Raw genomic sequence first — 25,817 nt, 5'->3', positions numbered from 1 at the left:
CTGTAGTGTCACGTTTCTTTTTTTTCTTTTTTTTTTTTTTTGCCTGTCCCGTTTGGCTCTTTTGCCATCAGAATTGTTGTCTAAAGGCAAAGCAAGATGCCCAACGGATTTACTTTACCAAACTGACCATCCCAGCTTTGCCGTAATGGTCCATTTGATTCACCTTTTATTGTTTATTTTATTTTCACTTACTGAATACGGGACAGACTTGACTGGGGGAAAGAAGGGGAGAAAGAAAGAGGGAAAGAGAAACAGCTGAGAAGAGGGACGGGGGAGAAGGACAAAAGACAAAAACCAACAGAATGGGCAGAGAAAAAAAAATGCATATATCAATCACCTGGATCACCTGCTGAGAAAGAAAAAAGAAAGCAAGCAGAAGAGAACGAGTAATAGAATAAACAACATCACAATGATATATGGGAATATGACAGTAAATACTAAATATTAAACATTATTGTGCAGCACATAAGATCAACAGAACACAGTGTGCTTTGAGGTAGGAGCCAAAAAGGGTGTAGTTTGTGGGTGTGATCACCCGTGTGTACACCTGTGAGCATGGACGCGCTTGTTTTTTAAAAGGTTCCTTCATGTAATAATCTGCTAGAGGGTGTGGGGGGGCCACAGCCCCGTCCTCCAGGGCATGGAGCAGGTGTGGAGGAGATCAAAACTCCAGACATCCAGAGGCCCCCAGAACACAAGAGACCAAGGAAGACCAACAGAGGGGCAGCTGCGCCACTGTCCCGGAAAGAGCTGAGGAGAGTCCCAGATGAGGGCTCACTCAGCAGCCGCGGAGCAGAAGCCAGGGGGAGTTGCAGTGACGCGCGCGTGAGCTCCGCCGGCAGCCAGCTGCGCCTGAGTGACCGAGCCCCCGGCCGAGAGGCCGGGGGCACCCCACCTCCGAAGTGGCCCGAGCAAGCCCCAGGCCGCCAAGGAGTGAGCCGGTGTGTACCTGGACGCCCATCCCCGGACACAAAGAACCACCAACGCACCGACGTCTGAGGGGGTCTGCCACTGGCAGGGGAAGTGGTGGTAGGGGGAGATAGGCCTCCAAACCTTGGAGGGCCTGAGATGTCCCCAGAGAGGTGGCGCCTGACACCCAACCTGACATATAGACACAGACATACAGGCACACACAGATACAAACATCCATTCCCACCCTCATGCTCTCATATGCACTTACTCCACACTCAACCAACGTGGAGACAGACATAAAGAGACGCTGTACACACGATCACACTCCCCAAGCGTACTCTACAAACCGGGTCTAGGTGCCCCCGCCCCTGGAGGGGGGAACTGCACCCAGACCCAGGTGGTGTTTCCCTTTTCCCTGCGGTGGGGGGAGGCAGACCGCCCCGACTCCGCAGCAGCAGGAAGGCTCCACACTCCAGACCGCAGTCGGACGGCCAACTCCTCCTCCTAGTCCTAGCCCCCCTGCTCCAGCAGGTCGCAGAGAATGGGGGTGAGAGAAGACTCCAAACCTCCCTCCACCCGCTCATTGTAGTGTTGATGCATGTGTGTTTTAAGGTGCATTTAAAACCCAGGAGGGCTTGGAGCTACCTGCCAGAGAGCAGCAGGTAAGCGCATGGTCCCTCCTGCTAGCTCTCAATGTCTACGTGTATTTAAAATTGAGAGGTGGGCAACGATGCCAGGGGTGGGGTGTATACCCTGATGGTACTTTGGACTCCGTGTATCGTGCCCACCCCCAAGATCCTATATGTATGTGTAATGAGAGTGTGAGTAATGTGAATGTCTAAGTTGTGGGATAAAATTGAGGCAGAGGCAGCCAGAAGGGGACAGGGGGGTGGCCTCCTCTGCACCCTGGTGACATACCCCTACTCCAAGGCCCTGCATGTGTGGGTGGTTGTGGTGGAGCGGGAAGAGGGAGGCAGCTGGAGATGGGGAGGGAAGGAAGGGAGGGGCAAGTGACCCCTCCCTGGGGCCAGCTCCCCCGCTGACCCCAGTAGGCACCCCCATACTCCGCGACCCGCCAGGGAAAGGGGGCCCAGGCCCATCCAGACCGGGGCCCAGTGCAGCAGCGCCGCCCGGCCCCACAGAGCCCGGGACAGTCCACCCAACCCCACCACAGAGAAAACTGCACCCACCCCACCATCCACTCATCTTCCAGACTACATAAGACAATAAACACCCAGGCTGAGATCTTCCTCCACCTCTCCTGTATCTCCCCCTCCTGCAGAGGGAGCTCCTGAGGAGAGGAAAGCTCCTGCAAGATGTGACAATCTCCCCCACCAGTTGAAGAGCCCCCCAGGTGGCTCGACGCACCGGCAGCACCCTGCTCCAGGGCTGGGCCCCCATGCAGTAGTGTCACGTTTCTTTCATGTTTGTATCTGTCAACGCTATTTATTTCTACAGCTGTCTTAAAATGTAAATATAGGATATGTTTAGTAACTTTTTATTTAATTTTTAACTTTTACTTGGTGTACTTGTGCTTTCTGTTTGAAGATGCTGTCCTTTTTGTATTTTTTTTTCCACAAAAAAGAAAATGTATTTGGAAAATATAAAACTTTCCAATATAGATGCCATGCTCTACTTCCATAGTTATCTCAGTGATCAGATCTGTAGCAAAGGGACATGGCTGCTATTTTTTCCTGGATTGAGAAGCTGCACTAACGACTCCTACTGGGATTTTGTTTTTTGGGGCTATGCTTTGATTCGGGGTCCACTCAAATCTTCATAAAAAGATATCTGTATATTCATATCCACATATCTGTAGACAGTTTGTAGTCCATCTGTGGTCTAAATTTGAGCAACTAATCACATTCAGGCAAGCTGTTTCCAGGTAAACAATGGAAAGGAAAAGAAGGATGCAACCTAACCAAGATCACCAATAAGACCCAATGAAAAGGTGAATACATGCATCATTTTAAAATGTCTGATTTTTACTTGTGGTACTGCAGTTGCTGAATATTTTATTCTTTTTTGTTGTTTGTTTTGTTCTTTTAAAACTCTTTTTGCAGTGCCCTATTATTTGCACACATAGGAGCAATAAGAGCAATACACCTAAAAATACTATGTTTTAATCCCCCTGAATATGTGGTCAAATTACAGGGATAATGTCTGCACATGGCTGGACTGAGGTGCCCCCCAGTAATATCGGTGTTTTGAAAATCTGAAAAATTATTTCCTTTCAGGATTCTTGCAGCCCGTCACTACTGGAAAATCCAACAGGTGTGTGGAAGGATTTCAGGAGGAGTTTAACTAGGAGCAAAAATGTAAAACGACAGAAGGGAGATGAGGTAGAAAACAAGCTGCCTGTGTAATTGGGTCATGACATAGAAAATCTGAAATTAGAATATTGCACATCATTGCTTGTCAAGCTGTCAGTGCCCATTAGTCTGAAAACGAACAAGTCAAGTGAGGTGTCTCTTCAGTTGAGAGCTCCGAGGTTTTAATTTCAATAATGTGAAGGATGTCTGCAATTCTCGCCAAGTCTACTTAAATAAGATGTAATTTATAAAAGCTGGATGGACAGAACATTGTGAGGTCATTTCAGTGATTTGGATGATTTACCTTTTATGGAGGTCGTCACTTTTTAAGGCCACAGTCTTAAAGTGAAACAGCTGGTATTTTTGATCCCGTATGCATAGCTTCCTCTTATAACGACCTGGGAAGGAGGCAATGGGCAGATGGTGGTCAAGGTCATCCCTCTCACATACTGTATGCATGTCAGCTGCTTTATACTGGGGATTTGGTGCTAAGATTCTAGAAATCGAAACTTGGATTTCATTAAATTAATTTACAGATTATAACTGGATGATTCCAAGTTCATAGAGGTGAATAGGGCTCATCTGTGCTTTCACATGGCTTCGGGTGTCAGCTGAGGTAAATCTTTTCATTCTTTAAGATCCCCCTCCTTGGTCACACAGCATTACAACACTCTTTGTTGGAGTCAGCAGAAAAAAAACGTAAAACTATCAAGGTCGCTTGCACTCACTTCCAATTGAGAAGTGGGAGACCTTGTCTCTCCTTGAAAACTGAAGAAGAGCTCGAAGTGTCACATCAGTGCAATAGTAGTAGGATTGTCTGGTCTCAATAGCAGGCAAAAAGAACCTCTTGTATCCACATGGGGGCCATATTGCTTCTTAGAAGACACATAGACAGTTTCCATGAGCTCTACATCAACTGAGTAAAATTAACCCTAACCCTATAAACGAATAAGCAGATTATTAACCCAATGAAAAGGGGGGAAGATGTGTGCACTGAACTATGAAAAGCAGATTGTAACTACAGCATTTGCACTCTGGGGGGCGCTCTTATGTCAAAGAATATCTGAATACCGATTTACCATGTGTAAAAAATAAATAAATAAAAAATACTTACTGTTGAACTGGGATGACCACAAGTAACAGATGGGAAGTGATTCTTCATTAAGAACATTGTTTCTGGGAAGCCAAACTATTTTTCATGCAGTATTTTTAACCCATGCCCCGAACTGCACGTGTGCCTTTATACTGATTTATTGCCATAGCAACCTAAAGAACGTAATACTTGACGAGACGACATTTCGCCAGCCTTATTTACTTTGCAATACCTGCTGGCGTTGTACCTTTACGTCAACACAGTAGGTTTTACACTTCCGTTTAACCTGAAACGCGTCGGTACAGTTTGTTGCTGCTCCACCTCTGTGGTAATTTCTAGCAAAGGGTACACCAGAACACCGTAATGGCTAGTTTAAACACCGACGCAGTCTATCGGCGTGACTAGTAGGATCATTACGGTAAATGTAGGTTGCGGAGCCTGTGTGTGTCCGACAGACCGGGAGTTCCTCTGGAAGACACTACGCCGAACAGGTAAAGAATTTAACACTTCTTTGCTTTTAACAGCATCGTTTTAATGCAGCATAATATATTGCGATTGGCAGCGACTTAAAAAGCATGCGACATTGAATGGCTAGAAAAAGAAGTCCTTACACCCAGCAGTAAATTGACATTTCAGTGAGCTGAAGCTGAAATGATGAGGTGCCCCTCTGTGTCTGTGTGGATGGAAAAAGGACGCATTGTTCGTCCGAAGGAGAAGTGAATCTGGGCTCCTGTGAGTCTGTGTGCTGTCTGAGCTGTGGTGTGAGCCGGTTTTAAGATGAAAAATGCTGCGAAATTCATCCGATAATAAATCACATTTTAGGAATAGATCTAGAAATCAGAATCCCAAGATAGGTAGAATCCACACTGACTGACCTAATTGATCCACTTTTTAATTTTTTGATGGGGTTCAGGAATAATGTCTGCATTGTGCTACTTAAAGGCTTCACCTACTGCGGTGACTGCGGGAACTTGGCTTGCTGCGGTGGCAGTGCAAGGCTATTGGGCTTTAGTAAGCCTATAACACATTTCGGAAAGCTGTAGGTAACTGTGATAAAATCATCAGAGGGAATCCCTAGAGAAATATGACATTAATTTCCAATCACCCCAGAAAGGAAAAAGGGGGTGCAAAAGGAAAAAAACAGGTGCTGAGTCATATTGGCGGGTCCTTCCCCTGATTGATCTCACAAATTGAAGCCCTGTATGTGCATGTCTGTTGTTGTCACCGTCGCCACTGCATTTAATGTTAGATTACAGTTTAGTTTATTTCATTTAAAGGCATTTTGAAAGACTTGATGTCTTTATTAAACCCAGCACAACAAATAACACTTTAAAAAAAAAGCCAGGGCTGTTACACCTCAGAGGTCTTTTTCTTCATACTGAAATGGCTATTAAGTAAGCTCATACATGATGGGTTCCTTACACAGTACATAGGCTTCAGTCCAGTCTCATTTACATACAGGCACTGGCTATTGATTTTCCTCCATCAAGTCCATTTACAGTTTGTGCACACATACATATAAATGCCTGATGCATTCAGGATGAGGCTGCCATATATTGAGTCATGCACAGCCAGGGAGGCTGCTGTGAGCTCCTCCTTGGTGAGGGATGGGGCTCATGCTTTCATGTTTGTGAAGGACCCGGCTGGTCGTTCCACCTAGGTCTACATTTTGCCTGTTGGACGTAAATTCAGCTTTCTCAAGATGCTTCAGCCATCACATCCTTATATCTCTATGGCAAAGAGGACAAGAGGAACATTTCAAGAGCTTACTCCATGTTTGGATCTATACTTTGACATATTCTGGAGAAAAAAAGGCCAAAAAGCAACAAAACTGGAACATATGTAACATGCCTTCTGTTTTTTTCTTTGTGAAGTAAAGGTTATGATTTGCTTCCTTTAAATTGCATTAATATCGACACATTGCCTTTGCATTAATGATGTGTTTATTTTAGCATAAATGACTCCTTTTATATGGGCTTTATGTATTGATGAGAAGGTAAACAGTCTGAGTTTACTGATTGCGTTTCTGATTGTGTTTAGCCGGAAAGTTGACCTCTGATGCAAAATCTTTCTAGTGATAGCCCTTTTTTTGCTGAAATAACCAGTTGACGTTGAAGTATATGTATTAAAACAAACAAGCAAAAAAAAAAAGTCTAATTGTCTTTCTGTTGTCGAAATCTCAGATTAACTGAGAGTAAACTGAAGCTGAAATTATGAGGTTAATTAAGCATTTTGGCTCAAATGTGTAAAAAGAAGGGTTGATGGTTTCGGTATTAAATGTCACCCCTGTTTAAGTTGTTGGAAATAATATTGAAAGAATTCTAAGTAAAGTATTTGTTGTCTTACATGTATATATTGCAGGGCTGTGGTTTGTAATCTCAGCCAATAAGTGTGCAGAAACATTCTTAAAATTGATCGGATCTAATAAGCAAAACTGAAAACTTTCATTTGGCTGTAAGAGTGACAATACCGTTTGAGGTGCCAGTTAGGATGGGAATAGCACTGCAACCTGGCAGTTCACATTCACGTGTGGCGCCTCGCATTGTGGGTCAGCTTTACATAAGCCTTGTGTGTCAGTGAGGCAACCTAATCCTGATTCCTACAAAGATACTTAGTCAGCCTGGACAGTTATATACACACACACACACACACACACACACACACACACACACACAGGCAGTCCTCCTTTGTCACATTCGGAGTTTGATGTAATGCTCCGTGCTTGTTTGTGTCTGTGTGAGACAGAGAAAGTGGGAAAGGCTCCCTGTATGAAAGAAGATAGACACTCAGTGGTATCTTTGGCTGCAGCGCCAACACACTAACACTCAACCGACATGCCTGCCAGCTAACTGCCAATCTCGCTCCCTTCTTTCTGTCCCTCTGGCAAAGGGAGGTATTCCAGGTTTTTGTAGAGATTAGCACACTGGTCAGCGTGCCTGTAAAGTAGTGATTTATAATTATCTTAAGGATCAACTAGGGGCACAGATTTTCTCATTGCTGAGTAATTGGTCAGTTATTTAATTTATAGGTTGATTGGTTTTGATTTTATCTCAAAAATTTGTAAAGCAAATTTTTCTTTTTTTAGAATCCACATTTGTATTAAATACGACAAAAATACTGGCAGTCCTCACATCTGAGAAGCTTTGCAGTTCACATATATGAAAACAGTTTATTAATGTTAATGACTCAATAGGACTGCTACTGCAGTTACTAGTAATAGTTGTTTATTCTTGTTGATGGCATAAACTTTTGCACTGAGATCCAGGATTCTTTCTTACACACTTGCACTTGAAATCGATCCTGTTTTGAGGAGAGAGGGAAATAGAAAAGCATATGGGGTTCATAAATAACTAGCAGGTCATTGATTAAGAGCTTGCTATAGTACTTAAGCTGACCACTTATATTCATTGTAACAGTGGGTAGTTCGGTGTCAAGGATGCATGGCAGGAGTTCTGTGTCACCAGGATAAGATCCAGCTTTACGTTCGGTATTCAGCAGACTTTGTTGTGCATGGTGTTTAGACAGTGCCTATGCAAAGCACCGGTATGAACGAATGCTTTCAGGTCAGGGACAGGTGAAGGGCAACCATCACCCGGAAGGCAATGTCTTGCTTGATGACAGCAGTTTATTGACACTGGGAAGCTTTGATTGATTTGAAGCTTTGATTGATTGTCCTATTCAGTAATGGTTCCTCCTTGTCAACTAAAGCTATCTGTACAATATGTAGGCTGAAGGATTGAAGCACGCAAAACTTGGTCACCACTCCAACCTTTAATGCAATCATATACAAAGCAGTTATTTCACTTAGGTAGTATTTCCATGTCATACCTGTCAAATGTCACATTTAACCAATGCGATGCAGCTTTTAGTGACTTTACAAATTTTTCTTGTTTATACCGTGAACATCTTACCAATTCTTCCATTGCAATCTTCTCTGAGAGCAGATTATCAGTGGAAATAAAGCGTGTAAGTCGTAATCCCAGATCAGCATTGAAATGCTAATGGAAAGCAGAATGCTGACTTCACTTGTGCTCTTGACAGTCCTGTCAGCAAAAGAGCAATCACGCTGACAAGTCTGAGCTAACTAATTTACATTTTTGGCTACGGTTCAGGAGTGGCATGCCCCCGTGCTGACCTCGCCTGACTTGAAGCTAACGGACATCCACTTCCACACAGATTTCTACACGCTGAGCAGCGTGATGTTATATATGCTTTTATGTGTCTTGTGGAATTCTGTTCCTCAGCTTTGATTTTTATGCCCCGAGGGACAGCTGGGGTCAAGCCCAGTGGTCTTTAGTTTGCAGGAGGCTGAGATCAGTCAAGTCAAACCCACAACCGCCTGCCCCAACATCCAGACTCTCTCTGTCTTCCTGACACCTCTGGTTGGAGTATAGACAATGGCTGTTGGTTGCATACTGAACCTAAAGCACATCTCTTTAGTAATGTGGATAAAACCAAAAGCGTCCAAGCTTGAGCTTGACACAGAGATTTAAAATGTAGTTACACAGATATTTCAGAATGTAGTACTCTGACAGAAAAACCTCTCAATTATTTGAAAGTGCACTAGGCTGTTTTTTTATTTTTAAATTCACAAATTGCTTCCTCCTTATTGAAAATTCTTTGGACATGGAATATATTTGCTTTTGCTATTGCCAGCACCTCACACTCTCAAATGGGAGCTCTGGCATGAGAATTCACATGAAAATTGGACTGTAGTGTTTTGTATTTATGCATGAATATGGAAAATGAGTCACCGTCCTTCCAATGTTGCATGTCAACTTTCTGTTGAGGATAAATAATATCCAGTCCTCAAGAAAAACCCCTAGAGTTTAAAGTACAAGGTGAGACTTGTATGGTGTAATGATGGTGCGATTTTTACTGCAGCGCCATAATTTGAAAAACAACAGTGTTTATTTTTTTGTCATCATAAAATCACTCACAGGTGACAGGAAGTGATAACATCAGGCAAGAAGCCACAGTTTCACGTACTGTTGGCAGTTCCAGTGTCCAAGCAAATCTTTGTCAAAGAATATGGCACACGTGGCATATAGCACTGATATGTAAGAGAAAAAGAACAGGTGCATGTGTTTACTATTCATATATGCATTTGTGCTTCAAGTCAAATATAGAAAATCGATAAAACACGAAACTTTATTGACACCATTCTGATGTCAGAAGTGTATATGGATGGATTTTTTTTTTCAAAGTAAAGAGAATATGGTATGTAGAACGAGAAAGAAAGCTGATATAAATATATGTGTGGGCTGAAGCAGGAAAAACATAAGGATGACTCACAACTCACCTAACTATCCTGTTTTTCCTCTCCTCTTGTGTGTGTTGTTTTTGCATCTGTGTTTGTGTACAACATCCCTCAGTCTTTGTGTGGGAGTCTGTGCTTAAGTGTGTGGGTATCGTTTACAGCTAAATAATGCTTGTGCTAAAGGAGAAAAAAACATCCCCCTCAGCATTTTCTCTGGTGTGTGATGTTGACTGCATCCCAGTGGCTTTATTTTGTGACATAATTCCGTCATTTAGGTTCTTTCAACCTGCTTCAGCCGATTCAGTGGTTCCTTGCGTTTTGCTGAATGCCTGATAACAAGGCTCATAGAAGAGTGTGTGGTCATAGAAATCCAGCTAAACGGCCAGCCCGTAAAAGAACTGTTGTGGGAGATGAACTTCAGGATTATGATTGTTTTGCAATAATCAAACTCTATTGTAGCCATACTGCAAATATCTCAATAGCATAATAACTCCACTAATCTTTTCTTTATTTATTTTTTGGCAAATGCTTGAGTAATATATGTTAGGCCTTTTTGCTTATATTTGATAGCCACTGTTCAACTGACAGGTAATGTAGAGAAAGAGAGATGAGTGAGTTTCAGTAAAGATCTGATCGGTCTGGAATTGAACCTTAGACTCAGCTGATTAAGGCATTTTTTCCATGTGGCTATCCCCTAGCGGCTAGGGCCTAGCCACTTGAGTTGTCTTTGTTTATTCCATTTAAGGCTAAACTAAAATAACAGAATAACAAATACTGTACTGGAAAGCTCATCAGAGTATTAGAAGTGATGAATATTTCTAAAATCTCACTGATGAGGATGATGAAATCCATTAGTGCGCTGATACAGTATATTGGTCAAATCCCTGAGTGTTTCACTGCCGTTCATTATCGGAGAGCCAAAACCCCTGAGATGATCCAAAAACAGCCATCTTCCCGCCCAGTGCCTACAAAATCCCTACTACCCTTCACATCCTTATTTGAAAGGGTTTAAAATGAAACAGATGTGTCATAAATATCCTTCAGTCTTATCTACATTTTCCTCTTTGATTTCCTGCAATGATAATAGGCCTCACAACATGAAGCCCGATAGCAGTGTCCATCTCATAAATGAGAGACCCTGTCAATCATGAAGAGAAAGCTAAAGAGTCTGAAATCTTCTTGATGGGGTTTCTTCCCAGCAGAATTAAATGTAAACGTGTGAAGCCCTGGCTTAAAGGTGCCAATATGTGCTGCACTTTTTAGCTTGCATTTCATCTTATGTAAGGTGTGTCAGACATAACATAATATAATGTAATTATCCCACAAAAAATATGTTGTTTACACGTGTTCTTTGTCAGTCTGGGAGAAAACATACTTAACATACTGTAAGTATGGATCTCACCATGCAGATGCAGAATGTCAGTGAGCTTGCATAAATTGCTTGTGTTACAGCCTCTGTCAGGGTAATTGCATTTCACATCGCTTTGTTAAAATGCTTCAGTGTTACTGCTCTGTCTTCTGCCCTCTCGTCTTAATGGCTTTTCTTGATGGAGCACAGAGGTTGATGGTGACGCCCCCTAAGGTCTGCAACAGACCAGACAGGGGAGCTGCTGAATGACAACATTGCAGAGGAGTAATTATCTTTTGTGTTTCTTTCTCAAGCTAATGAAAAAAACAGTCAGAGAGCACTTAAGTGAATAGCGCTTTAAGACCTTCTTTCCACCTGCACATGTTGTTCAACACATGTTGACTGCATTATGTCATGAAAATGCAGGAGTCCATCACTGTCGGCATTAATGCGCCTCAGATATGTCAATTAGTTAATGCCAGGAATAGTCAGAGATGCATTTAATTACACTACCAACATGAGTGATGAAATGCTACCACTTTCAAAATTACCAAGAAGCGATAGGGTACTTACGATCGAGAAAATAGATGAGGATTACAGAACTGTGCAAAAGTCTGGAGCTACCCTTCATTTCTTTATGTATTGTTTCTGAGGAGCCAGGCTTTCTTGTAATTTTGGTCTTGAGCAATAGTTTTCCAGGCTTTCTGAAGGTCTTTCAAAGTTTTTCAGTCTGCTATTTGTACCTGGCCGATTTCAGTGGATTGCTTTTATTTGTTTGCTTTTAACACAGACCTATCAATCACTCAATCATTTTGAAAGCACCTAAGTCAAGAAATGAACCAGTGTTTTGGCTACATGGACAAAAAGATCCCGTTTTTTGTTGTATCTTTAGGTACTTTAGTTTTTAGCAGCCTGTCTCAAAAACACATAATTTGTTCCCATTTTATTAATTGAATGTATGAAAAATGGCAAAGGTAACTGTTTGGGAGGCATGAAATGGGATTTTTGTATCAATAAGTTTACTCTTATTAGCGCTATTAGCTGAAAAGGTGACATATCTCAACATGGTGTACATTAAGAATTTGAGGGAAACAGGCAAGTGGAGGAAGAGAGAAGCCTGTCTACAGAAGCTCACCAGTATCTGAAAGTCATGTCCTTAAAAATGGGAGAAAATCTCTAACAAAGACCTGACACAGGACCTGAGAGATGTATCTGGCTCTTCAGTTGAACGTCAGAAATATTTTCAGTGGAAGGGTGGCTGTCAAGAAGCAGTGTTGAGGATCTCACCAAAATTGGATATACTGTCAGATTTTGATCCACCATTGTCCAGCCAACATGATCCATCCATTTTATGGAGCTTAGTTTTTAATCCCAAACACACTGCCAATGCAGTAAAAGCATACCTGGAGAGAAAATCGCATAATAGAACACTTTAAGTGATGGGCTGACCTCCCAAGAGCCCAGACCTCAACATCACCGAAACAGCGTGGCATCATCTTGACAGAGAAGGTAACAAAAGGAAGCCAATATCCAAAGGAGAGGTTTGAGTGTCCTTCAAGAAGCCTGGAGAACTATTACTGACGCCAATTTCAAGAAATGACAAGAAAGGTTGTCAATAAGAGTTCAGGCTGGGTTGCAGGATAAAGTGGGCACAATAATATTGACTTTCAAGTTTGTTAGAATTGTACAAACACAGTTTTGCCTCATATATTGTATTTCCGTGCATGTTTGCACCCAATATGTTTCTCAGTGTCCTAGCAAAATATAAAGAAACCTTTGCACAGTCCGTTTGTTGATTATTGCTGTAGTTATGTGATTTTCTCTGCATTTCTATTACCTGGAGACAGATTTTTATACAACTTATGAAGCTAGTACTATTTGTTATTAGGAATGGAATCCAAAATACTTTATATAAAATAGACTAAATGCTGAATCACTATTTGGCCACAGCTAACATATGAATTTTTTTCTTCTTCATCGCCTGGCGTGTTGGCTTTCCTTTTCCCACCATATTGTCGGAAGTGTCACCAGACGCTTTGTAGAGTGTGTGATCTGTGATTTTGAACTTGTTGGGGATCTGTGGGAATTCAGAACGTAAAAGCCTACAAGTTAGACATGAGAAAAAACATGAATTATTCCTTCAATGTTTTGAAGTGTTGTTTCATCTCTTCAGCTTTCGTCTTCGGGGAAGCAAGTCGTCCCTCGTTCAGTTATGTCATAAACACTCACGCCTACTCATGTGAAAACCCACACATGGAACAAAAGCACATACACACAAGCACGCATTCACCCAGAGATGCAATTGCACAAACTACACATGGTTGTCGATTAGAATAGATGAGTCTTTAATCTGGTGGTTTGTGAACTCTTTTGATGGCTGTGTTTCACTTGATGTGTTGCGGCAGACTTTTCTCTTCTTGACAGGATTATCCTGTCAAATGACTGACGCCAGCTCCTATGGAAAGCTTCATCCATGCAACCTCAAACACTGTGGAGCTTTATTTTGAGATATCCACTGTCACAGCAGCACAGTCGAGGATTATAACTGGGCTTTTATTGTGTGCATTTCAGAGTGTTTGCTTCCTTTTCTGAAGCAACCTGTTGCTTAACTCTTTAGTAGTAGGTAAAAAAAATGCCTTTTCTTCCCAGGGTTTCAGCTGAAACCCTATTTTTTTGATCTGGCTGTCACTCATCACATAATATACTCTGTGATGGTGAGGCACTTGTGTAGTCAGAATATAAAAGGTAGATAAGTTTACAAAATCTAATCACTGATAAGAGATTTGTCGATTGCTTGGCAGAGAAACTAACTGTGAGTGCACATTTTAATCCACATATTCGATTAGGGGTTTGTCAAAAAGGTAAAAACAGAACTGAAGGTGCTTATGTAAACAGACAGCCTATTACTTTGTCAGAGAACAGAGGCAAAGCCAAATCCCACATGTACATAACTGGAAGATGATAGCCCATTATATCCTGTGCCAAGTAGAGGAGGCCATGAGAAGGTCACTGGCATACTGTCCAAAAACTGTGAGTGCACAGTTTCTACCACGGGCCGGGATGTGTGCATCAGCGGGTGCTGATTAAACAATGTGCCACAAAATGCAAAAACATTTAACTGGATTAGCGTTAGGTTGGGCAGGTTTAGACAGAATAAACTAAAAAACTGTAAACATAGAACTTGTATAGCTTGCTCATCCATTAGCTTTACATTTTCTCTAGTAACTTTACTCTTTTAACCACCTGCCTCAATATTTTACACTTAGGCCCATAATTTGTTGGGCAAAGACACAGTTTTTGCATTTTTTTTGCCTATGTACACAACCACAGTGGATTTTTTTTATTAAACAGTCAATATCTGATGGGAGTACAGATATTCAGCTTTAATTTCAGGGAAATTTTGCTTTATTTGTTTAGGAATTACAGTTATTTTTCTACATAGTATTCTATTCTCAGAGGCCCAAAATCGGACGATCGTGGCTCAAGAGTTGGGAGTTCGCCTTCTAATCGGAAGGTTGCCGGTTCGAGCCCCGGCTCAGACAGTCTTGGTCGTTGTGTCCTTGGGCAAGACACTTCACCTACCGCCTACTGGTGTTGGCCAGAAGGGCCGATGGCGCGATATGGCAGCCTCGCTTCTGTCAGTCTGCCTCAGGGCAGCTGTGGCTACAACTATAGCTGCCTCCACCAGTGTGTGAATGGGTGGATGACTGGGTGTGTAAAGCGCTTTGGGGTCCTAGGGGGGACTAGTAAAAGCGCTATACAAATACAGGCCATTTACCATTTATTTACCAAAAGTATTTCGACAAACTATAATAATGTTAAATAAGGCTTATTTTGTTATGTTGTTTTTCCTTCTTTGAGATTTTCTGCTAGGCTTCTACTGCAGCCGCTTTCAGTTGCTGATTGTTGTCTCCACCATTACAACACATAATTTAGTATGCTTCAGATCATGCTGCATTAATTTACTCTTCCCATCATTCTGGTACAAGTTAAACTGTCCAAATATTTTTCCACGACTGTGCGGGCTTTTTTAGCTGGTTTCAGGCAAAGTCTAGTCTGTCTTTTTCAATCTTGAGTGTAAAGAACGGTTTGCAGTTTGCAGCCCTCTGTATTTTCCTTCATGACGGCATCTCTCGATTACAGAATTTGACAATGATATGACTATCATATCGTGTTAAAAGTCTCATTGACTTGGTTAGATATGGTGAAGTTGTATTTATTTATATTTTAATAATTCACCTTGTTCACATTTTGTCATCTTTCAGGTCTTTTGATGTTGGTGAGTTGGTCAGTGCATTTATTCTTAATAATCAACAAACTTATTAATTTGAGCCTAATGACGTCTTCCCCACTTGCATTGACATCTCCTTGGGAACGAACCTCACCTGTCCGTGGATACTGCTTATCAGTAAGTTGTGTAATTAATTCTGACTCTCCAAAAAAAGGGGGACTGTGCACAAAAGTGACTGTAATTCCTCAACAGTGAATGCAAAATTTTGTAAAACTCACAGTGTCTTTGAAGCTGCAACCGCGTTGTGATTGTTTGATTTAAAAGCGACTGTGGTGGTGTGCAGAGGGAAAAGTGCAAAGTTTTCCATTTGTCCAACAAAACATGGACTTAACCGTAATTCATAATGAAACTGTAGCGGCAAAAATGTAAGGGCTGACAAAAAAAAAAAAAATCACACAAAGCCATCCAAAAATACAACGCTTATTAGACTACCAGGATTAAGAGCTAGTGTATATATGACTAAATGTGAGTGGAAACTTCCCTATTAGAGGAAATTCTAGGATTACAACAAAGGAACAGGGGATGGGATTACTGTACTGGTAGATCACATGCATACACACAATAGGCTTTTGTATGACTGATAAAGAGTGGTAGGAGGAAAAATTGGAGTGTGAGACAACCTTTGTTGTTGACAGGTCATATTGTTAATTATAAATGACTTCTTAGAGATAACAGATGGATAGTATCATAAACTAATGAAATATCTGCAAACCAATTTTTCACTGTCTTATAGCAAATTATTTCCACAGAAATGAAAATGTGTTCATTTGTATTTCCAAACGGTATTAATAGAGGGTGCATTTATTTTGACCTTCATCCAAACAAGGCAATGAAACATGATGTAGCACTAAATAAAAGTGTCTGTCATATCAGACCTGTGACATATTAGATAAACAACTGTGGCGAGGATTTCGGGATCTCAGCTTTATCAGGATTCTTGGCTTACTAAAGAAGATATTAGGGCTCAATTTTAGCTGCTCCTCTCAGACATATAATTTGGTCATTTTGGAGTAGGATCGAGGAGGATGCATATTAAACAGCTATTGTTTTTCTCTTTCTCACTTTAAGTATTTCCATGATGTGTAAAGCTCATAATGTTTTGTGAAACATATTAAGCTTAGTCCTGCTAATCTTAAAGGTTATTCTGAAATCTTTTACAAAGCTGTGATCTCACCTGGTGTGCCCATATTCAGTGTATTTGAGCGAGGCAGATGTGCCCACATGCATGTTAGCAGTCCAGACTAAACCCCACTCTGAGTGGCCTTAATTGATTTTAGTAAGCCAACTAAAACCACCAGGCTTAGGTTAGCTAATATTTTTTGCTTTCACCCAATGGTAGCCATTAAGTCAAACCACCCACTATTATCACACATGCGCGCGCGTGCACACACACACACACGCACACACACAGAGTAAAGCATGCTGCTCTTTCACGGCCTTCAATCTATCTGCCTCTTGTCAGCAGGCATTCCCTTTCTTTGATTTGCTCATTGCGGTGTTCTTCCATGTTGTGATAACTGATGTTATGTGCCCTCTCTTGTTTTCGGTAGCATGGGCCAGAGACACGAAGACGGCTAAAAGAATCCCGGGGAAGAGGGAGAATGGTTTGTTCACCCTGCCAGTTCTCTCTTCATATGTAGCCACTGCTTGCAGGGCATAGCCTTGAGAATGCAAGACTGGATCAAAAATGATCCGCTCCGTTTCCTTCCTTTGTTTCCCTCTTTGTGTATATTTCAGAAAAGGGTGTATTTATTCAGCCATTGCATTAAACATCCATTTTTCCATGGCAACCAGGCACTGATGATCCATTTAGGATGTGTAGATACAGCATTGCTCACTCCTTTTCATTTCTTTTACATTAGGCCAGGGAGAAATCGAGTGGGAAGGCACTGATAGCTGATAAGCTAAAAAACATGAAGTTATTTGGTTTTATTAACAACTGATTGAAACACAAAGATTTAACCATTTTCTGGTAAAACAAAATAGACACACGGTGCCAAATTACTAAATAATATGTAAGAAGACCCTCTCAGTATCTTTTATTGGATTGGATTAAGGTTACAATTTGTGCTTTATCTGTGGTTTGAAATAATGTGAATACAGTACTTTGTCTTTTGGAGCAAATACAATAACGCCTGACTGCATTAGTATAACCAGAAATTATAAACCGAAGGTTGAATATGTTGAATTTTACCGTGGTATTCTTATTCCATTTGTCTGTCAAAATGATTACACAAAAACCATTTGGCTGAATTTCATAAAACATGGTTGAGAGGTACAGTAGTGTGGAAATGTGTTCTTAATACAGTGGAACCCCGACTTACGAAATTAATTCGTTCCAAAGGGTCTTTTGTAAGTCAAAGCACCTTTTTCCATCGCCTTTTGAGTGAGGCGATGCTGGCTGAAGACAAAGTTCTTGGTGGAGGAGGAGGTGGCGGAGGTTGAAGAAAGCATACGTATACATGCATACATGCGTACATGTACATGTAACATTATGGAATTGAATTTAATGTTTCTATTTTATCTATTTCGTTACGCAGGCATTTTGCCGTACCACGGGCAGAAATATTGCCATTAAGTGCCTTCGTAACTTGAATTTTGCGTTAAATGGGGTCTTCGTAAGCCGGGGTTCCACTTTATTTTGATAAGATGATGTAAAGTCTAAAGCCTTACTGAAGTGGCACATTTAGTATCAGTCCCTAGGGGCAGCAGAGCATAGGTTTATTCTTCAGAACAACATTAAATCACACGTGAGATGTTCTCAGTTTAAGGTAAAGACACAACCAGATAAGTTTCCTCGCTCACTTGATAAGCTTTATTCTGCTTAAACAAGCACTTGGTTTAAGTACAGTCAATTCATGCTTACCAGTATTTTAGTGCCTCTCGTGTCACTATTGGAAAAAATACACTTAATGTGATGCTGACACGAAATGTGACCATACATTTGCATTATTTTTTTGTTTGTATTTTCTGTTCATACCTTCATAAACAGGGACTCTGTTTTGTATATAAATTTGATCATCTTTTAAATTAAATTCTTTCAGATGTATTTGGTGATTAAAAATTAAAGTGGAAGATAGTCATGATTATGACAGACCTTTTACAACTCTTTCTGCCAACTCTTTCTTTTCTATCTAAAAATTGATAAAATGTTTCTGTAGTTCAAGATGTGTGCAGGCTTGACAAAACAGACAAGAAATTATATTAACAAAGTCTTGATTTATGTGGTCTGTCATTCTGAATTCAGGACTTTAGAGGTCACTGGTGTTTTAGTCGCTCTACTCCCTTCCATTTTCTCAACCACATTCAAACCTTGTTGGCTCCTCCCTGTTTTCTTTGCAATGATAAATGTGCTGAGAGTAAATGAAAATTATAACCAAGGTCAAGTTATTGTATTTAGCTGATGGGGGTTGTGCTTTTTCTAATTGCGTTATATATCATGTAGGGGTAAAAGTGCAATACTGGTTGAAGTTATACCTCAGTTGAGCCTTATCGATTACTTGACATCTTGCAGAATTAGTTTGGTCATAGACCGTATTGGGCTTCTTTTTTTCCTCTTTCTTTGATTTCCTTTATAGGAAATGTGGCTGTTTACAGTCGGGGAAATTGTTATTTGATCCACTTGCTCACTTACAAAGAAATCAAATCTTATTTTTATGACAGTTTCATTTTAATGGAGACAGAATATCAACTGAAAATCCAGTAAAAACATATTAAAGCTTATAAATTGATTTAGTACTTGGTCGTGGAATCGTTGTATTTAGTTTGTGACCAAGTTTGCACACATCTGATGACTGATTCTGGGCAACTCCTCTTTACTGAAACTCTTAAATCCTTTAGGTTTATTGACTGCGACTTGGCAACTCGATGCTTCTTTTCTATAGGACTGAGGTCTGAAGACTGGCTAGGCCACTGCATGAACTTAAAGTGCTTCTTCTTTAGCCACTGCCTTGTAGTTTGGCGGTGTATTTTGGGTCATTGTCCTGCTGGAAGACACATCATTCACCATCTTCAGTTTTCTGGCTTTTATGGTACATGGTCCCATCCATTGACCCATCAATGCAATGTCAGCGTCGACCTGTGTCGACAGGCTAAAAGCATATTGTTACCACCACTGTGCTTGACGGTGGGGATAATCTCTAGATACTCAGCATTTCTCTTCTAGTTGATGTCAGAGAGCTTGTTTATGGTTTCATCTGACCACAGCACTTTCTTCCAAGCCTCCTCTGAATAATTTAGGTGCCTACTGGCAAACTTAAGATGGGCCTATGCATGTGCCTACTTAAACAGGAGGACCTTGCGTCCCAACGGCCTTCAGATCATTAGCAAGCTCCTCCCTTGTAGTTTTGTGCTGATACACCACCTTTCTCTTGATTATCCTCACCCCATGAGGCATGATCTTGCATGGAGCTCAGGACCGAGGGTGATCAATGGTTATCTTATACTTCTTCCATTCCCAAATAATTCCACCAACAGTTGTCACCTTCTCACCTAGCTTCTTGTAGGCCATTCCAGCCTTCCGGACACATCTGCTTTGTACATATAACAAGCTGAGAACAGGAGTATCTGTAATTGATTGGCTGTGTGCCACATGGGTACAAAGCCAATTTCTTGGAGCCAGAATTCTGACTGGGTTAAAGGGGATCAAATACTTATTTTACTTTTTGTTTGTTTGAGTTTAGAGTGGATTATCTTCACTCTAAGTACTCCAGAGTTATTCAAAAACCTGTAATTGCTCCAAGATTTTGGTTTGATTATCTGTTGACCACCTCACCATATCAAACAGTCAAACACGGGATTGTCCCCCAAAATTTGGTCCGGCAGATTTAGTGGACATCTCAGGAGTCTAACTCCCTACATTCCCTTCAAGGTTTATCAGTAGCAGCCTGAAAAAAGACCAAAAAAAACCTTTTCCCTCCTTCTGACATGAACCTTCACTTAGGCTGAATCAGCTAATGCTGTTATCAGTTGCTATGGAGACTGACTGAGTTAGGATGTTGCTGTGGAAACTGAGCAGCAGCTCATTACCACCCACAGCAACCCTCCACACTCGCTTGAGCAGCACCACACAAATACATAGCTCATACACACTCATTTAAATACACACATACACAGTAGATATGTTTTTTTTCATGATGTATCAGCCGTAAGTATGATTAATATTGCTTTTATTTAAACCTCACAGAGATACAGTGACATGGTGCACACACCTGTACAAATGTGTAGGAATTTTGCGGTGCTTTTATTAAAATTTTGTATTAACAGGTAGCTCACCGTGGGTTTCACGTGAGTCAGTCTCTTAAAGATTAAATTACCACTCCGATCTTTGTGACAGGAGCTAATCACTAACCAGCACTTTCATTATCACTGCATTTAGCGTGTTGCTTCCAGGTGCGCTCAAGCTGAAATTTGCTCTCCGTCAGCCCTTTTTCACCCCAAACACTCAGAGAATGTCACAGTAGGAAAGAAAGCACACGTGTTACTAATATTATTCTGTTCAAATGTTCCAGTAACCCACGGCAGTGTGACAGTAAAACCAACATGAATACAATAGCAGCCACTTGAAACTGAAGAAATGGAATTCGGCCATTCTTTATTCTTCTAATTAAAACTGGTGCCTTTCCTACTGTGACATGACAAAATGTCTGCCGTGGAAAGGGCCTGGGTGGGAGGGGGCAGATGTGGTCTCTCTTATTTGCAAATGGATCCTGCACTTGTTTGTTTCCAGCAGTCTGGGTTTAGTCTGGGTTCAACTTTTTTCACCTCACAGTCATACCTTTTTACGCCATCCATTTCCTGACTTGCCTGCTTTTTGCGAGACCATGCTAGTGAATTTTGTCTTTTAAAATGTAGTTTTATCAGTGTAAATAAGAGGAATCATTACGAATCTGAATGAGAATGATTTTCTCCCCCTACATATAAGGCTTGTTCTATTATTTTAATATTTTTCACAGGGATTTAGAGTCACAAACTAATCTCTCCCTTAAACAAAATTGCATTCAGTAAGCAGTGTAACAACCACATATGTGTAATTAGCGTGGCATGTTACACTTGTTTACATGAGACGATGTTGATATTAGTCATCTCTGTCCACAAGTCTCTGTTAAAATGTAAATGCTGAAGAAAATCTTGACCCATGCACTTGATCAGGGCTTTCTCTCCCTGCTGTTGTTTATTAATTCAGTAGTAGGGGTGCTGCCTGCTGTGGCTCAGTGTTTCACTGCTCCCCTGATAGTTTCCGCTGTGATACTGATATATTCAAAAACACACTCTGCACACTGCCTGAGAAGTCCGTAGAATTGACTTTGCAGTGCACCCATATGGCATTTCATTCTAGCTACTCGAAGCACAACATTGGACTACAGTCAAGTGTATTAGCACAGTGTTCTCTATAATATCGTAGTGCTAAAATTATCTTTTATATATGTAGGCCAGAGGACAGAAATTATATTAAGGCTATAATTACACAGGACATGTCTTTTGTCCACGAAGGTACGTTTTCTAAGTGTTATGTACGCTACTTGTGCACACCTCAGTCTTTGTTTGACTTTCTGTTTCAGATGCATTGGGTGATTATAAAAATCCATTTAACATGGATGTTTGTATTCCAATTATGGGCCTATTAACATGCTACACCGCACATGTTGCCATGATAAAACATTTGCAGGCTACACCAGAGCTCCGTATAAGTGAGTCCATCAAATCTCCCTGTCTCTTGTTGGTTCACACTTGATCGACAGAGCTTTGTCATAAAAATGAAATCTGTCGTCTCAAGCATTTTGTCACTGCATCTGCTGCTGAACCCTCAAAACAGTTAAATATAGAAATTAACCAGCACATTTTTTGTTTCTTGATGTAGTAAAAGCGTCACCCACTGTAGGACATATCTGGCTATCCATATGGTCACTGACACAGCTATAAATACTGTACTGTATCGTCATTCACCAGCAGAGAACACACACAAGCTTCTACTTAATCATAATGGATTAACTATCGGGTGTTGTGTTTTGGGATGTAATTCCCAAATCTCCCAAACTCATTTTAAAACTATGAATGCACTGTAGTAATTCTTTGTGGACTGCTGTATATATAAACATCTCCACACATCGATGTCACACATGCAGTTGGTAAAATTCACACTCACAGACTTGACAATGCCAGTGCACATACTGTATCAAAGTACTCACTATTGAACAAACCATTAGCACTGGTACTCTTAAAAATGTGAAGGCTGATCATGAGATTGTTTTGCCACATGCAGTAATTCTACCGTGGCAGTGAAAATGAAAGCTGCATCCACCTGCACTCAGCAGCAAGTGGGCACAGCCAGAGGCGGTCTATGTGTGCCCGATGCACACATGGTGCACCTGTTTGGGAGTGCGTTGCACTGTAGGTATTTGTGTAGTGATATGTTTGTGCGAGACTGGGGAGTGTTCATTAGCTTATTGGTAATGTAACTGACTGGTGCTGTTTATAGTGGAGCCCACGCAAACTCCTAAAGAAGCTGTGAAAACGCTTGTTCTCTTGTAAAGAGCACCACCAACTGAAGCTCTGTGTCTGACACCGACAGAGCAGGCACTTTATTCCGTAATACATATGGTGTCTCAGCGCAGGGAAATAGCGCAGAAACACAAGAGTTGAAAGAGGTAAATGAGGTCTCGGCAGCAGTGGGTTTAGTCAATAGAGGAAAAAGGAGAGGAAAAAAAATCTAATTTTAGCGAGGTCATTTATTCTTTATTGTGCGTGAACCCTTTGTTATTGCTAGTATCTTCTCCTCTTCTTTTTATACACAGTAAATTGCACTGAACAAGGAAAAAAAAGAGTTGGGGAGAGGAAATTCACTTCCATAATTTAGAGTAGAAAAAAAAAGCTTTTCTTCTTTCTCATCCCCCAGCTGATTTCTGTTTTCATTTTCAAGGGGAAATTAAAAGTTATTTTGGTTCACTTTGGAGAAACCACTTGTCCGACATGTTTTAGCTCTCTAAAACACTCGCACTAAATGCAGTGTGCATATTTTATAATAATATCACTAACAGGGCTGGGCCATATCATACCGTTCACGGTAATACCGGTATAATGTTGGGCAATGATAAGAAAATGAAATATTGCAATAGAATATGGGTAAAACGTGCATGCGCAGTACCTTTGTTTTCATACGCACATGACGGAAAAAGCATGGCGGCGACGGAGAAAGAGGAGGGCGAAAGCGGATCGTTGAATGAAACGGATGAACCAGAATTGGTTTGTAAAAATGCTGCAACGTCAGTGGTGTGGAACTGGTTTAGCTTTCGTCCGTCAGATACACAACAAAGCACTATTTTTGGTAGAGCATGCTAGCGGGCCGTCGTTATTACCGTGTTTTTTGGAAAATACAGCACACTTAAAATCAATCCTTTGATTTTTCTGAAAATCGACAGTGCCCCATATAATCCCGTGTGCCTTATGTATGAATTCTGGTTGTGTTTACTGACCTCGAAACGATTTTATGTGGTACACAGCGCTCGAAAATCTGTCAAATGTTTTAGTACGGCTTTGCTAAGCTATGAAGCCGCACCGCTTGATGGATTGTCGGAGCATTACGGCTATCGTAATCAGGAGCCTCGCGGAGGGATACGTACTGTGCTTCAACATAATATTACCATATTGTGTGTGTATAACCTCTTTTTAAGTTTTGTGGATATTATACATGGTTATGCTGAGGATATGTCGGCCAATTTCCACTGGAAATGCCTTTTGGTTAAACTGTCAGCAAAGAATTTGCATTTGCGCTGTTAAATTTTTATATAACTTTAATGCACATAAAAAAACAGCTTGTTTAATTGAAAATACATTGATGTTTTGTTTTTGTTTTTTTGCACTAATAAAGTTGTGGAGTTATAAAGTAGTTTGTCTAGTGTCAATTATATCGTCAGTTATATCGTTATCACAAATTTTCAAATGTATATCCTGAAAAATATTTTTGGTCATATCGCCCTGCTCTAATCACTGATGCCTTTTGCAATTTCTTCACACAAAGCTAATTTCTGGTGGCTCTTTGCCTGTATTTATTCTCTTAATTCTCTTAATTTTGTCCCATTAATAATTTCTTGTTGGAATTCAGTGCTGTGACCACATTTACACATTTGTGTAAAAGTTGTTGTCACTTCATCTGGCGTATTGTTTTGTGTGTTGTTTTGCTAATTGATTAGGTCATTTAAATTATTTTACAAGGTTAAATGACCTGAGCTCAAAAAGCATCACTCCTTTAAAGCAAACTTACAGCTTGGCATTGATCTCGTATTCACTCTTAATGTTTTTTGGACATATAGGCAAACTGAAGTAGGTGTTGAGTCATCATTCAGCCATAAATTTTGCCTCCAGGGATGTCAGGGTCTTGAGTTCCTTGGGGGTGGGGTTTTTATCCAAAGGAGTTAATGTACAGTTTTCCTAGCTTTGGCACCCTCTGCTGGCTACATGACAAATTAAAAATATAATTACAGATGGGGCCAAGCTGCTCAGCAGAGCAGTTAAAGAGTGCTGGTTCATACTGCTGGAGTATTTTCATTATATCATGTTCATTGCAGAATGTTGAACATTTTATGGGTTTTTTGTACCAGTTATTAACATGACCTCACTTTAAACCCTGTGCAATGAAAGATGTGACACAATAAATATGAAGTCATACTGCATTGTCTTCCAGATTTTGAATGTGTTTCTTAAGCCATTAACCAAGAATAAACAGCATTTTTGCATGAGTAGAATTTTGCTTAAGCAAATTATTGCAATTAACAAATATGTTTCCTGTTCAATCAATCATCACAGTGCCTGTTAGTGGTCATTTTTAATATGGTCCCTGCTCCAGCTGAAGAAAGCAGGATCAGCATCTTCCAAACCCCACCCAGCACAGTGCATTGATGTGGATTCAAAACAGACCACAGAGGCCTGCGAGGACCCAACCAGATGAATGTCTGTGCCTCATGTTTTCCAACATCTTAGTGGTCCCAGAGAAACAGACATGCACATGCTGAAAGGAAAAAGTACAAACAATGGTGGGGTAAATGTGGCAGCACTTCTGGGAATATTCATGCATGACAACATGTAATAAATAGACTACACAGCATCCTTTAAAGGTAAAGGAACAACACAGTAATGGAGGGATAGTAAATCAAGTATAAGTTACCGATAGTGTAAGTTATAAGCTACAGTATTGTGCAAAAGTCCAGAGTCACCTGTAATTTCTTTATATTTTGCTTTCAATGGGACAGAGTTTCTTGTAAAGTGGTAAAGCAATAGGCTCTCTGAAGGTCTTTCATTTTAAACATTGGCTGCTTTTCCACTTGTTTTCAGTCCAGTCCTTGTACCTGACCATTTCCATAAGAATTTCATAGGAATTATTTGTTTGTTAAGCCACTTAACATTAATCTATAAATCATTCACGCATAAAAAATGTCCCTAACTCAAGGGGTAAATAAAACTTGCCTTAGGCACTTTGTTACTAGCAGCTTGTGACACTGCTAGTGACAACAACCCTTTTTGTTTTTATCTTGGCATAGGTGGTGTATAGTGTGTACTTAAAAGTTTGAGGAAACCAGGCAAGTGGAGGACAAAAAAGAAGTGGCAGG

General features: G+C 40.7%; 1 protein-coding gene across 3 annotated transcripts in view; it reads left to right on the top strand.

The window, feature by feature from the left end:
• Positions 1–4,682: 4,682 nt before the first annotated feature.
• Positions 4,683–25,817, top strand: part of map2 (microtubule-associated protein 2) — a 102,209-nt gene continuing 81,074 nt past the window's right edge. For all 3 annotated transcript variants that reach the window (XM_085248386.1, XM_085248385.1, XM_085248384.1), the window contains exon 1: positions 4,683–4,808. The gene's annotated coding sequence lies outside the window, so the exon portion shown is untranslated. The remainder of the gene's footprint in view (positions 4,809–25,817) is intronic.

The sequence above is a fragment of the Mchenga conophoros genome, linkage group LG16 (genome assembly GCF_057382185.1).
Source record: "Mchenga conophoros isolate Kocher_MC1m ecotype Shallow Benthic linkage group LG16, M_conophoros_male_GT1.1, whole genome shotgun sequence".
Taxonomy (NCBI): domain Eukaryota; kingdom Metazoa; phylum Chordata; class Actinopteri; order Cichliformes; family Cichlidae; genus Mchenga; species Mchenga conophoros.
Note: the sequence above shows the minus strand (reverse complement) of the source record. Positions and strands in the feature narration are given on the sequence as shown.